At 40.4% G+C, this 13637-nt stretch overlaps 1 long non-coding RNA gene across 2 annotated transcripts in view; it reads right to left on the bottom strand.

The window, feature by feature from the left end:
* The window catches only part of LOC105065205 (uncharacterized), a 614873-nt gene that overhangs the window by 327539 nt on the left and 273697 nt on the right, over positions 1-13637 (bottom strand). Inside the window, exon 4 of one of the 2 annotated variants that reach the window (XR_012506994.1) lies at positions 3057-3163. The exons of the other annotated variant lie outside the window; for it this stretch is intronic. This is a non-coding gene — a long non-coding RNA (uncharacterized LOC105065205). The remainder of the gene's footprint in view (positions 1-3056; positions 3164-13637) is intronic. 2 annotated transcript variants of the gene reach the window in all.

Here is a 13637-nt window from a genome sequence, read left to right as displayed (position 1 = left end):
TTTGCCTGGAGCATAGGAAAGATAAGAGGCAGATACTTGGAAAGGTAGCTTGGGATATTGCTACAAAGGATAGTGGATACAACAAATATCCATCAACTTAATTAGGTAGATAATAGAATCTCACAGAAGGAAATATGCAAGCCTTCAGCAATGTGTCCAGCAGCAGAGTGCATGGTTGGTTTGTATGGGAAAGAAACTATAAACAGAAAAAATCAATAATCTATTGAAAGAAGTCATAATGTATCAGCAGCCTCAGTGTTAGCAGGGAGTGTGTATAGCTGGAAAGACAGACTGGGTAGAAGCTGGAGGGCCATGCATCTGTTTGGATATGAACACAAAGAGGAGAGGAATTTGAAGAGGGAAAAGCTCAATTCCATCAAAGGCAATAAGGACAAGAATGAGATGTTGGAGGGCAAAGGCATTGGGACTTGATAAATTAAATATGCCAAGTCCTCCAGGTTGAGATAGCTACCTGGGAAGCCACTGGATATCACGAAATCCTAGAATTTTAATCTAAGAGAGTGCTTAGAAATCATTCTGTAAATTCCCTCATTTTCTAGACAAGAAGGCTGAGGTCTCAAGTAATTCTTAGTGCCTTGCCTCAGCTGACAAAGCTTATGATCTAGGAAATCTGTTGATAGAGATTTAAGGAGGGAAAATTCAAGGTTGAAGGGTCAACCAAATCTCCAGACTGAGCAAGACGAGTAAAATGCAGCTAGATGATAACTCTCCACGCTGCCAGCAGTGTGGGAAGTGTGTAAATGCTGGTCATTGGCAACATGGCGCGCCTGCTGGGTGCTAAGTACCCCACTAAACACTTTGCAACGCTTCAAAGGGCATGAACAATACAGACATCATGTGCCCGGGGAAGTGCAGGGCTCTAATTGGGAGGGCAGGCCGACCCTGTGAGAGCAGCCCTCGCTGAGGGGATCCGACCCAGTGTGCAAACAGAGAGACCTGAAGCTCTTGGGATTAATCAAGGAAGAATCGTTCTAAGTGTTTCTAATGCAAAACACAGACAAAAGGAGAGAATTTACTATGTCTTAACAACAAAACCAAGATTTATAATCTTGTAAATTCTACCAAGGATCTTAATGTCAGAAGTTAGAAGTGACTTGCTTTCTTCATTCAGGGTGGTTAGATTCTGTTTACTGAATTTACATTCAGGAAAGTTGGTGGTATTAAATATGTTCTGGGAATACCTACGAATTTTCAAATTAAAAAATAGGAATCAGTACAATAAATATATATTATCTGTGATCTTTAGGTTTTAGGGGCTGCTAAACTATTTTAATAAGGAGTTTATTTTTAAGGCAGAAAATAGAAATAGAAAAAGGAACATTAATTGTAATTAATTGTTATTAATATCTATGTATTTAAACTAAAATTTAAATGTATTCCTTTGGAAGATTTGGCTGTGATACATGACTGGTTCATATATATATATATTTATTATCAAAAAGTCTTAAATTACAAATGAAAACTATTTTGAGTAATGCAATAGTAGAAGCATCCTTGGAAGATCTGAGACAATTCCTACAATAACTTTTAACTTTTCCATCTAGTCTCCTTTGACCCTCATCATATTCAAAAGGACTAAAGAAGGCAGATTTTTTTAAAAAAAATTCTCAGCTGTGGCCACACAGGCACTCTATCTGCTTGTTAGTGATTATTTTGACCTATTTATGTGCAAACGAAGAAGGGCCCCATCCACATGAATTTATTAATTTGGAAATCTTGCTTTCACAGCTGGGATTTCATCTTCTTTATCAGGCAGTATATTCTTATTCCCAAGATTTTAGTAACAAGAGGGAACTTGCCTCCTCTGTAAGGCAGCCCCTCAAAGGTCCACAACGGAAGGCAGGAGGGAAAATGCCTCACAGCATCACCACTGTTAGGCAGCGTGTGGGAAGCCAGGTTTCCCCTCAGGGACAAAGCTTTGCAAGGCGCCCACGTTTTTAAAAGACACACAGATGGTGCTACTTAAGACCTGAATAGGGCATTCTCTGCATTCCACAATGCATTTCTTTCAGAAGCAGCATTTCCAATCCTGTAGGTTATCAGGATGTCCAAAATGTTTGGGCCAGAAACACTTCCATAAACTCTTACACAAAAAGGAAAACACATACAGCAGTTTTTTGATCAAATACATTTTAAGGTAATTTTCTTTCTTTCTTTTTTTTTTTTTCCTGATACTAATGACTCATTTTCTATGTGGAGGGTAAAAACCCTATCCTCACAAAAGTTAGTGTCAAAATTTCAAGGGAGGCCTGCCAAATAGACAAGCTTCACCATGAAACATCTTTATCCTCTTGCAGAAAGATTTGTGTCTAGGAATAATGCAATGTCTCCAAGGTCACCTGAAGGAAAAGCTAAGAGGATTCTTTTTTTCTACCAACATAAAAGAAATCACACTGACATATGTCCGAAAAACAGTCAATTCGGTTTATGGAGAGGTAACAAAGAGCGTGGCGGTTGGGTTCTGACTGTAGAACACCGGCACTGTTCTTCCTCCGCTCAGCATACTGATAAGTGCTCACAAATTTGACCATATTAATACAATAAAAAACATGTTTTTAAAATACTTTGCATTATAAAAATTTTTTAAATGGTTTTGAAGCCTGTAAACTGGAACTTAAATTCTGGCTTAGACATGTACCTGATTTAGGATGTTGGGTAATAATTTATATCTGTGAACATCCGAACCCTCATGGAAGTAAATACAGGGCCTGTCAAACAAACAACACACCAAATTTGGGAACTGGGGCCAGAATTTGATTGGATAGAAAGAAGACAGCTCACAGAATCAGCTGTAAATCTGGAGACTCATGTTTGGAAACAAAAAGAAAGCCAGGGAGACCAGGTGTGTAAGGATACACACTGAGCAAAGAGGACTGCCAGGTTAGAGACCTGTCAGGGTTAGACTCCTGGGCACAGGATGCTAGATGCTAACACCATAATGAATTTCCACCTGGCCCTGCTTCTCTGGGGATGCGTGGTGTACCTGCCAAATTCCTGCCAGAGGCCAGAGATTGGAATCACTTTAGATCATGTACCTCAGGCCAGCTTCTGGAGTTCTGGGAGAAGATATGTCTGATCTTTGTGGCTACCTCAGGAGGAATCTTAGCCCAGTCTTCCAACAAGAAACACACAAGGAGCATTTCTGAAACACAAACACAATACATTCTTTTTGTAAAATTGTTTAAAGGACAAAATTACAAAATAAACCTAAATTTCATAATACATTGTTGAGCCCAACCTGTTTTAATATGAAGGGAAGAAATGAATATTGACTGAGTCTGTCTATGTTGTCAAGAACGATTATAGTTAGGAGACCAGTTGAAGGGAATGATGTGTCATGTATAAATATATATAATTACACATAATTTATTTATACACAAGGTATAATTACATATATATCATAACATAAATCTGAAGTTGGTTGGATGGCATTAATATTTTATCTTTTCTACTTTACTGGCAAAAGAGGAGTCAATGTAATACTACCTGTCATGGACAGAGGATAGGCCCCCCCTAGTGTAGAAAAGACATGAGCAGAAGTTGAGAAGGAGGGCTAAGTATGAAACAAAACAGGAAACTGAAGAAGTCTGAGGTACCATGAGACAGGAAGGGGTGCTTTGCAGGACATGGAGCCTGTAAGTGCTCCCTTGGGTGCATGAGTTTCAAAAGCAGAAGGGGAGTGGTTCAGAGCAAGAGGAGGAAAGGGGGCCTGGCCTCAATGATGCTGGGCACTGGAGAAGAGGTCCCTGAAAGGTCAGAGGAGCTTATGGAGGGGAGGCCTGAGTGTGGGGAGGGGGTGGAGTAGGGCCAAAGATAAGGTCAAAGACCAGCCAAGGCCAGAGAATGTGACAGGGAATTCTTAAAGGGACATCTTGTAAAGAGGGTCCGAACCAGAGAAGGCAATCATAAAGTACTCGAGATTCTAAAATCTTATCATGGGACATTCATTCATCATAACTTCGGCAGAGATGCTTCAGAGCAACGTGCTGCCTGATATTCAGGTGTCAGGAACAGGAACTAGGAGGCATCTCTGGGAATTAAATAAGTTGGAAGAAATACTGGTTTTTCTTCAAGTAAATTTCTTAAAATTTTTTATAGAAAAAATTAGAAAAATATGGGACACTCTTATTTTTAACTTTTTATTTTGAAATAAGATCAACCTTATAAAGAATCAAAAGACTAGTCCAAAGAACTCTTGTATAACTTCACTTGAATTTATGATTGCTACTATTTTGTAGTATTAGCTCTATCTGTCTATCTATCTATCTGGTTATCTACCTACAATCTTTTCCCTGAACCATGTCACAGCAAGTTGCATCTATCATGAGGACTTTAACAAATATTTCCTTTTACCTGAAAAAGCTCCTCAACCTTTTTTCTTTTATGATACTGACAGTTTTGAGGACACCGGGTTTTCTCAATTTGGCTTTATCAGTGCTACTCATGATTAGATTCCGTTTGTGCATCTTTGGTGGGACTATGATATAAGCAATCTTCCATCTTCAGCCTGTCACATTAGGAGGCACACAAGTTGAATGTGTCCCATTACTGGTCATGTGAATTTTGATCTCTTGGTGAAATTGGTGTCTGTCATAATGAAGTTACTTTCTCTCTGATCAGTAGGTATTTTTGTAGAGAGATAATTTGAGATTATGTTAATATCCTATTTCCCATCAAACTTTCACACACTAGTTTAAGCACCCGTCTAAGCCTTGGCTGAATGGTTATTACTACAATGTGTGTGAAATGTTGATTTTCTACCTCCATTATTCCTTTTACATCTCTTATAATTTTACATTTATTATAATTGATGCCCTATTGAAAGGAAGAACTTTCCCTTTTTATTCATTTATGTACATATGTGTAGGTATATGTATTATCCTGGTACATATTATATGAAAATGTAATTGTTTCTTGAGGTATAACTTTCTTAATTATGGAGACTTGCCATGTTTTAAATTAACTGACTAAAACAACACAGACCTGGGGTGTGAGCAGGGGACAAAAAATGATGGGTCAGACTGAAGCAAGGGGCATGAGAAGCACCCATCTCCCTGGATCCCCTTCCCGGGGATTAGGAGGCTCTGCCTACAGGGCTGCCATATGCTGGCTATGCCTACAGCTCTAAGCAGAATTTCCATGTGGGTCACACCACACCCAATGGCTCCAGGTGTGGTAAAGAGAAGCCCAAGCACAGAAGCACAGAAACAGCACTTTATGTACACCGTTAGGTGAGAAAGTAACATGCTCCTTTAGCCAAGAGTCTTCAGGTGCCGGATGGACCATAGCCAGCACCCGGAGGTGCCATTCACGAGGCGGGTATCTAGAACACTCATGACTGCCAGAGAAACGACTGAGATGACAACCCAAGAGAAGAAAAACCCAAGTGAAACAAAGGAAGAGCGGCATCTTGACAACAGTCAAAGGTAAAAAAAATAAATAAATGGAGGCAATTGGAGAAGAGAATTCATTTTTAAAGATTAGCAAATGGAGAAGAGAAACAAAAATAAAGTACAAAGTAAGCAGTCCTGAAACAGATGCTAACAGAAGCCAAGGAGTGAATTCAATGTAATCCACTGGGGCAGTCAGAGAAGTCGGCAGGCCATTTCCTCCTGTCAGGACACTTAAGGAAATGAGTCTTGAGGCAGGGGTTACTTCTGTGACCGAGACGTCGGCGTCAGGAGGAGAGCAAGAGAAGAGCTAGATGCCCTGCCAGTGAGTGCTGGGCGCTTCCAAATCAAATGGGAATCAGGACATACTTGAAGATTTTTTTAAAATTTATTCCAATATAATATACATACAGGAAAGTATTCACATCATAAATTCACTACTCAGTGAATTTGCATAACTGAGCCCACCTGTGTAACTGGCCCCCAAACCAAGAAACAGAATATCAGTGGCACCCCAGCAGCCCTTCCTGTGCCTCTTTCGATCACTACCTCCTTTGCCATTAAGGGTAACACCTTGCAGCATGGGTAAATTTGCTTTTATATGTACTTTATATAAATGGAATCAGAGTACACATCCTTTCGTGTCTTACTCCTTTCGTACAACAGTCCGTTTGTGAGATTCACCAAGCTGCTTGTGCCAATGTAGTTTCTTTATCCTCAGTGCTGTGTAATATTCTATTGCGTGCATACGCCGTAATTTATTTACCCATTCTACTGTTAATGGACATTTGGGTAATTTCCAGTTTGTAGTATTATAAATAAACCTTCCCTAAAGATTCTAATACATGCCTTTTCGTTACTGTGCATACATTTCTTCTTACTGTATACCTAAAAGTACAATAATTAGGCCATAGCTATGCTTTAGTAGTCAATGACAAACAGGGAATGTGAATTTCTATTCCCACCAGGCCCTTGCATTTTTAAAACACAAAGGTTAATGACAATAGTTACCAGTGAATTAAGCTGCTTTTCTGGAAGTAAAGAATGGCATTAGGGAGTAGCATTAATTCATGTGGATCATAATGAAAACATTGATAGGCCAACATAAGGATTAGATGTAAGAAAACAAAGATGAAAAATTCTTAACATCATAAAAGGGATTTCCTTGAATTCACAGATTCTGAAATTCTCATATTTGTGTCTCTATACAAAGCAGAGTAGAAAAAATGGATCTAAGAAATGGTTGGTGTTTGTAAAATGCTTTTTAACAAACCCTGTGATTTATATTATATCATTTAAATTTCTTAATGAATACACACATACATGCAAACATGAGAGAGAGAGAGGCTGAGGTTTAACAAAGTTAAGCAACCTGCCCATGATTAAAAGAAGTAAAAACTGGGAAGTCAAATCTATTAGGACCCTTCATCAAAACTCTGTGGGTCAGTAAGGACACAGTACTTGGCATACTGTTTGCTGGAAGAATTCATTATTGGATTATGATCACATGACTTTGTTCTATTTGTAAAATATGAGATTAAAGTAGCAGTTAATTTTAAGAAATTATTTTATAAAAGCTACATCTGGAGTTTTTCTTTTTCTCTTCCTGTCGAGTGGTGTGAAACACCTTGGCTGCCAATAAATTATATTCATTGACCATCTAAACTGTGCCCCAAATTATACTGAAAGCTCTGAGCAACAGAATGCGATCTTACAGCACTTTCCCAACCCCAAACCATAACACACAAACCAACCCTTTTGCAACTTAGCTGTGAAAATTAACCATAACCACCAGAAAGGTCAAATGAAAGTGCAGGAGTGTAAAATAAACACGTTACCAAAATAAATGAAAATGTAGAGAATTCTACATGAGACAGCAAGTTCCATGAGGCTCTGGGAAGGTGAGCGCTCTGTGGGTGGTGCACCCAGGAAAGGACTTACAAAGGAAGTAAAACTGGAATTGGGGCTTGAAGGGTGGATGGCATGAGGGTGAGTCTGAAGACCAAGACCGGGAGAACATTTCAGCCAGAGTGACAATATGACCAAAGCGGGGAGGTGGAGATGCACATAGCTCTTCAAAGGACCTTGAGCAGGACTCATCTGACTTGAGTAAAGGGTTGAGGCCAGTCTTAAGCAGCAACAGCATAATCCAAAGCGAGGGAAAGATGACAGGCCTTGGAATGTGTGGTATTTTCGCGGCTGTCGCGGTTGATGGCCCAGGCAAGCCTGGGTTTCTCTGAGCATGAGAACCATGGCAGCACTGCCGGCACACCCACGCCTCCCACCTCTGAAAACTAGTCCTCAAATGTGAAAGTGCATCCCCCAGCTGCTGGGAGGTTGCGCCAGGGCTGGTTCTCCCAGATCTGGCACATGACAGACACGCAATCACCCTCCTGATCACATGCAGCTCCGGGAGCCTGGCGTGTCACTGAGGGTGGGATGTGCACTCGTCATAAGCATGAGCTGTAGACGTAAAGTAGAAAGACAGATTCATCCGGAAAGATCCTCCTTCTGGGAGGGCAGATCAAGGACGGTCATAATAACCTTTAGTGAGTCCAGGGGTGTCATGAAGATTTGGAGAAAGAACCGTTCCAAGTTGGCGGGGGGCTGAGCCTGAGGGGAAAAGCAGGGGACGCAGAGAACACCCTGTGCGAGCAGAGATCCACCACCCAGGTAAGGCCTGATTATCCACTGTGGAAAGAAGTTCTCTTGAGAATTTAGCAGAAGATCCATTCCCGAGTTTAAGCTTACAGAAAGATTCTGCTCTTTGCAGTGAAAAGGAAAAACCACAGTAGCATTTACCAGCACAAACTACTGAGAGTGGAGGTTGTTCTGAATTGCTGAAGTTGGGGAATTTACGTTCCTGCATTGGTTGAACAAGACAATATTTCTCCATACTTTAATAGATTTCTCACATACAGACAGTGTTGCTTTTAAAACAAAGTCTTTGGGGGGAGAAAAAAGGACTTAGAATGTAAATAAGGAGGGGAACACTAACCACAGGATATTTGCTATGCTGAACAAACACAACAAGATCAGACAAAACATACCTCCCTGGGACTCATCACATGAAGATATTGAAGTTATAGGGTTTTGGTGGTTGCTTAACACCAGTATATGAATAATGACTTGCAGAAAGTTCAAGTCTCTCTTTTGTTTGGGAAAAGTGGTTTAACATTCCTATGGGGAATCATATTAAGTCAAGAAAGTCAGACAGAGAAATAAATATCATATGATATCGCTTATATGTGGAATCTAAAAAGTGATACAAATGAACTTATTTACAAATCAGAAATAGACTCACAGACATGGAAAACAAACTATAGTTACCAAAGGGGGCAGGCGTTAGGGGGAGGGACAAATCAAGAGTTTGGGATTAACATACACACACTACTACATAGAAATAGATAACAAGACCTACTGTAAGCACGGGGAACTATATTCAGTATCTTGTAATAACCTAAAATGGAAAAGAATCTAAAAAAGAACATATATATATATATATGTATATATATGTATAGGTATAACTGAATCACTTTGCTGTACACCTGAAACTAACACAACATTGTAAATCAACTACACTTCAATAAAAAAAAATTCCAATGGGGAATTTAAATCTTAATATTGCCAAGAATAACCAAAACTTTCCCAGACATCTATAGCCTATGGCTAAAAGTAGGATCCCACTGACATTAATGTTCCAGTGCTGCTCATCACCCCATGTACATACCTGGGAGCCGGCCTTAGAGCTCTCTGTTCCCCCCAATCCCCTCATGCTCTGTCCCCAGGGTATCTCTCACAAGGTCGCAGGGACAAACCCACACACTGGAGATGCTTGCTGCCTCAAGCTTCCCTGAGTGGCCACTTCAAACATGCCAACATCTCCATGGAAAACATCTTTCCTGCCTGCATGCCATCTCCTGGGGCCACAGAAGCCTATAAACCATTAGGGTGCCAAGTCACACTGGGTTCCCTTGAACCTTCATAGTGGTAAAGGTGAAATGACAGAAAGCCATTCTTCCTGATCCTGAACCTCCAGGCAGGACTGTTTGAAGTCCAAGTTTCATAAAATCTTGGGTGAAAAAGTTCCTCTTGGCCTCTGCCTGCAAAAAACCCAAACATTCATCTCTGTGATGGAAGTAGGAGACAAATACAAATGTCTCCATTTCTTGTTTCTACCCCAGGAATCAAAACACTCCCAACAGCACCATCTCCCCACTGTGCATGTCAACTCATGCTGGAGGTTTACACATCATTAATTTTGCAAGCACAGCCAAACTTTCGTTCCCAGTTTACGTTTAGCCAAATATGCCCCTGCTACTTGAGAATGTGTGAATCTCAGTATCCAAGCCTTAATTATTTTCAGAGTATGCACACAATGTACCACAGAGTAGAAACAAATGTGCTTGCCGTCTATGATACTCCCCACCTTGGGTTATGTGCACGCCATCCATGCTGAGAGCAGAAGCCCATCCGGGGACCTGATAATAGAACCTTCACAAGGTCTAGAAGAGTAATTTGAGAGCTCTGAACAGCCTTGAGAGTGACTCAGGAAACCTGGCTCTCACACCTAGTCACTCATTGTTTGGTATCTTGGGCAATATGCCTAAATAGTTGATCTTTTTAATGTTGGTAGATTAGGTATTTTTAGGTTGCTTTCAGTACTAAAATTCTATCATTCTGTTAGTCTAGAGGCTTGATAAAGCTCCCTCAACACTTTAACATTTTTCTGCAGAAGATCAAAATGCTTTCACCGGAAAGGGTTAAAAACACAGTTGTACAAAGATAGAGCATCGATAAACAGAAAGGTTGCCAGCATAAAGCTAGTGAAATGGCCTTGGTATCTAACGGGCAATCACTTCTTTAAACATGAACAGCAAGGTCCTGCCAGAAACAGCATCCGCATTTTTGTGGTCTCCTTGCTCATAGATTGTTATCTTTGGATGTTCCTCGGGTGGGTGGTCCCTTGTGCATAATGGACACTGTTGATTCTGCAGTAGGGCTTGACTTAAAATAACCACAGGTTTGGTATTTTCTAGCACTTACTGCAGATTTCCTTTCCTAAACACCTCCCTGTTTTACTTAAGCTCCAAAAGGAAGCTTGAAGTCCTACTGGTAAATCTCCTCCCTTTCTACCAGGAAATTACTGGTTAGCCATTTGAGGAGAATTAAAGCAAAGTATCAAGGCATCAGGGTACTTATACTTTGTTCTCTTAGTTGCAAAGAGCAGATAAGTTCTGGACTTTCTCTGGACCACAAGAAGGATTTTAGATACTGATCTGAGTGTATTAAGATCAGTTTCCAGTCTCCTGAAAGTTCAAGTAGACCAAGCTTGGCTGTAGAACAAAATCACCATAAACTTTTTTATCTTAAATGTACTCTCAAGGTATCAGATAACTGCACTGTGAATGAGAAGTGGCTGCCTCACTCTAAAAACAGGGGTTTGCACACTTCAGGCAAAATTGGCCCAGATTGAGGCTGCCACCTGTTTCTGTAAATAAAGTTTTATTGGAATACAGCCACACCCATTTATTTAGAAATAGTCTGTAGCTAACTTCACACTCAACCAGAGTTGAATAGGTTTGACAGAGGCTATATGTCACACAAACTCTAAAATAATCACTGCATGTCCCTTTACAGAGAAGACCTGCAGATCTCCACTTAAAAGAATTCCATTTGGGGGTTATAAAAAAGCCCAAAGGCTACAGTTTTGAGAACTCTAGCCTCTGAACAACATTCAGTTACGTGTATTGTATTCAGAACAGTGTCATCCAAGCTAAGTTTCCTGAAATTCTTGCTAGATATGCAGAATGTTACTAGATTTAACAAAAGAAAAAGAGAGTTGTGGTTAAAAAAATTTGGCAAATGCCAGAATAAACCAAGTGAAATAGTTTTCTTTTTGGTAGCCCTTTTCAGTTCATTTAATGTGCTAATATATATGGCAAGTCTACAGGAAAGGGTTAGATGGTAGAGAATTTCTAAAGTCACTTGGCCTTAGCAAACCTTTTTCATGGGGGCATCTCACAGAATTAATGTTAAGAACATACTGTGGGAAAAATAACTTGTTTAGAGCTGGCAAGTCTGATAATACTGTAGCAGGTCACACCATTTGTGTGTCTACAAAGATGCTTAACTGTGAGAAGAGTAAATTGGCTGACAGGAGAAAGGTAAGCACCACAGGTTACACAAAGCACTCTGGGTTCACATAAACTGTAACTCTTTGAGAGTAGCAGTTAGCTCCTCACTTAGCATGCATCGGAGACGATGTTATGTTGATGACATTGCTATGACGACAGAGGAGAAAAGAACTCCATACACAAAACTTTCACGCCGGGCAGCAAAATTCTCAGGCCCTTTCTTCACCTCCAAGATTTTAGAAAAGCAGGAAGGCTATGGAACAAGTGTTCAAAATCTCAGTTTCCAGTGAATGCAGCTTACTTCTGAGCTGCCAGCACTTAGGTTCTGCAGGCGTCAAGAGGTCTAGGAAAGCCTTATGTGCCCTTTGGGGGATGTTGCAAGAAACAATGGAAAAGTTCCTGAATATCGGGAAATGTTTTCTCAAGATCAAGAGATGTATCGGTATGTGGGAGAGATTCCAAAGCAGCTCTGTTGCTTGAAACATTTCAAATTTGACTGCTAGTGCCAATTTTGCAGAAGAGCACACAGTGTCTGAGGCTGCCTAAGGAACACAGAACCAGTGAAACTGTGACTTTGTTTCTGAAGGTAGGGTTTTTGTTGTTGTTTTTCTCTTCTTTGTTTAAACCACCAAAGATATTTTTAAAATTCCTACTAACTCTGTCACCTATTTGCCTATTTGTTATTGATAATAAGCCAGGTATTTGTTCACGGTAGTCAAGCAGGACTTGGAAGCGAAAGCAGTTACTGTGCAGTCCAAAGGAGATTTGGCAGCCCTAGTGAATGCTTTCCACTCCAGAGAGCGCTAGGAACCTGCATGCTCACTTGCAGGACGAGAGCTTCCATCTTGCTGATGGATCTGCGGTCACCGAGGTCCAGGTCCAAGAGGGAGAGCCATCCTTACTCAGAGCAGGGGAAGGGGCAGAGTGGTTAAATGGCAGATCACAACTGATCTGGCATTGTAAGGTCTCCCAGCACTGCACCTTGTGAACATAAAAAAAGTGCACAGACCCCACTCAGGGATCAGTTGTCTAATGTCTATCACGGTGCTCATTAGATAGTAGTCCCTGGCTGGATGCTACAGGGAGCCTTCCCCACGACTGGCCCCACCAGCCCTTCCACAATCAATAAACTCCGTAACTCAGGACTTCAGAAACCAACAAGTGGGATTGTTTACGAAGAACCAAAATAATGACATAAACAAATGATTCTTAGCCAGATCCATTATTAATATTAATTGTACTAGTGACCTCTAATTTTTGAATTTGAAGAAGGCCACTACTATTAAAGCATTTGTTACCTCATTAATCCTAATAGCAATATATAAATTAAGCATGATTAAACTTATTTTACCCAAGAGGAAACAGAGGCTCAGAGACTGGTCCTTTTGCCTTTGACCATGTATGATTCAAATCCAAGTTTGTCTGCTCTAAGACCTAAAATCTGTTGCCTGTGTTTTATGTACTGAATGTTATTTGGGTCCAAGTTCCTTCCCACTAAGGACACCCCACTGTTCAGAAGCTCATAATCAAATACTTGCTGATTAGAACATTCGTTTAGTAAATATTTACTAAGGGCCTGCTCTATGTCAGGGAATGTGCTTGGTACTGGGGATACAGCATTGAACACAGCAGCCGAACAGCCCCAGAGCCTTCAGTCGTGGGGAGGGACAGATGCTTAAAAAGAAGATGTTGTTATTATATTATATTATATTATATTATATTATATTATGTTATGTTATGTTATGTTATGTTATGTTATGTTATGTTATGTTATATTATATTATATTATATTATACTATATATTAGAGGGTACAAAATGCTGTGGAGGGAATGAGCCAAGGATGAGGGACAGGGGATGCCAGAAGGATATAGTGTCACATAAGGTAGTCAAGGAAAGCCCCCAGAGAAGCTACCATTTGAGCAAAGATCTGCAGGAGGTGAGGAAACGAGCCCGGGGAACATAGGGAAAGAGTGATTCAGGCAGTGGGAACAGCAAGGGCGAAGGCCCCGAGGTGGAAGCAGAATAACATATTTATTAACATATTTATGTTATTCTGGAATGAAGACAGAGTGGCTGGAGATGACAGCA

The sequence above is a fragment of the Camelus bactrianus genome, chromosome 5, assembly GCF_048773025.1.
Source record: "Camelus bactrianus isolate YW-2024 breed Bactrian camel chromosome 5, ASM4877302v1, whole genome shotgun sequence".
NCBI lineage: Eukaryota > Metazoa > Chordata > Mammalia > Artiodactyla > Camelidae > Camelus > Camelus bactrianus.
The sequence above is the reverse complement of the archived record's forward strand: the minus strand, read 5'-3'. Positions and strand labels throughout refer to the sequence as shown.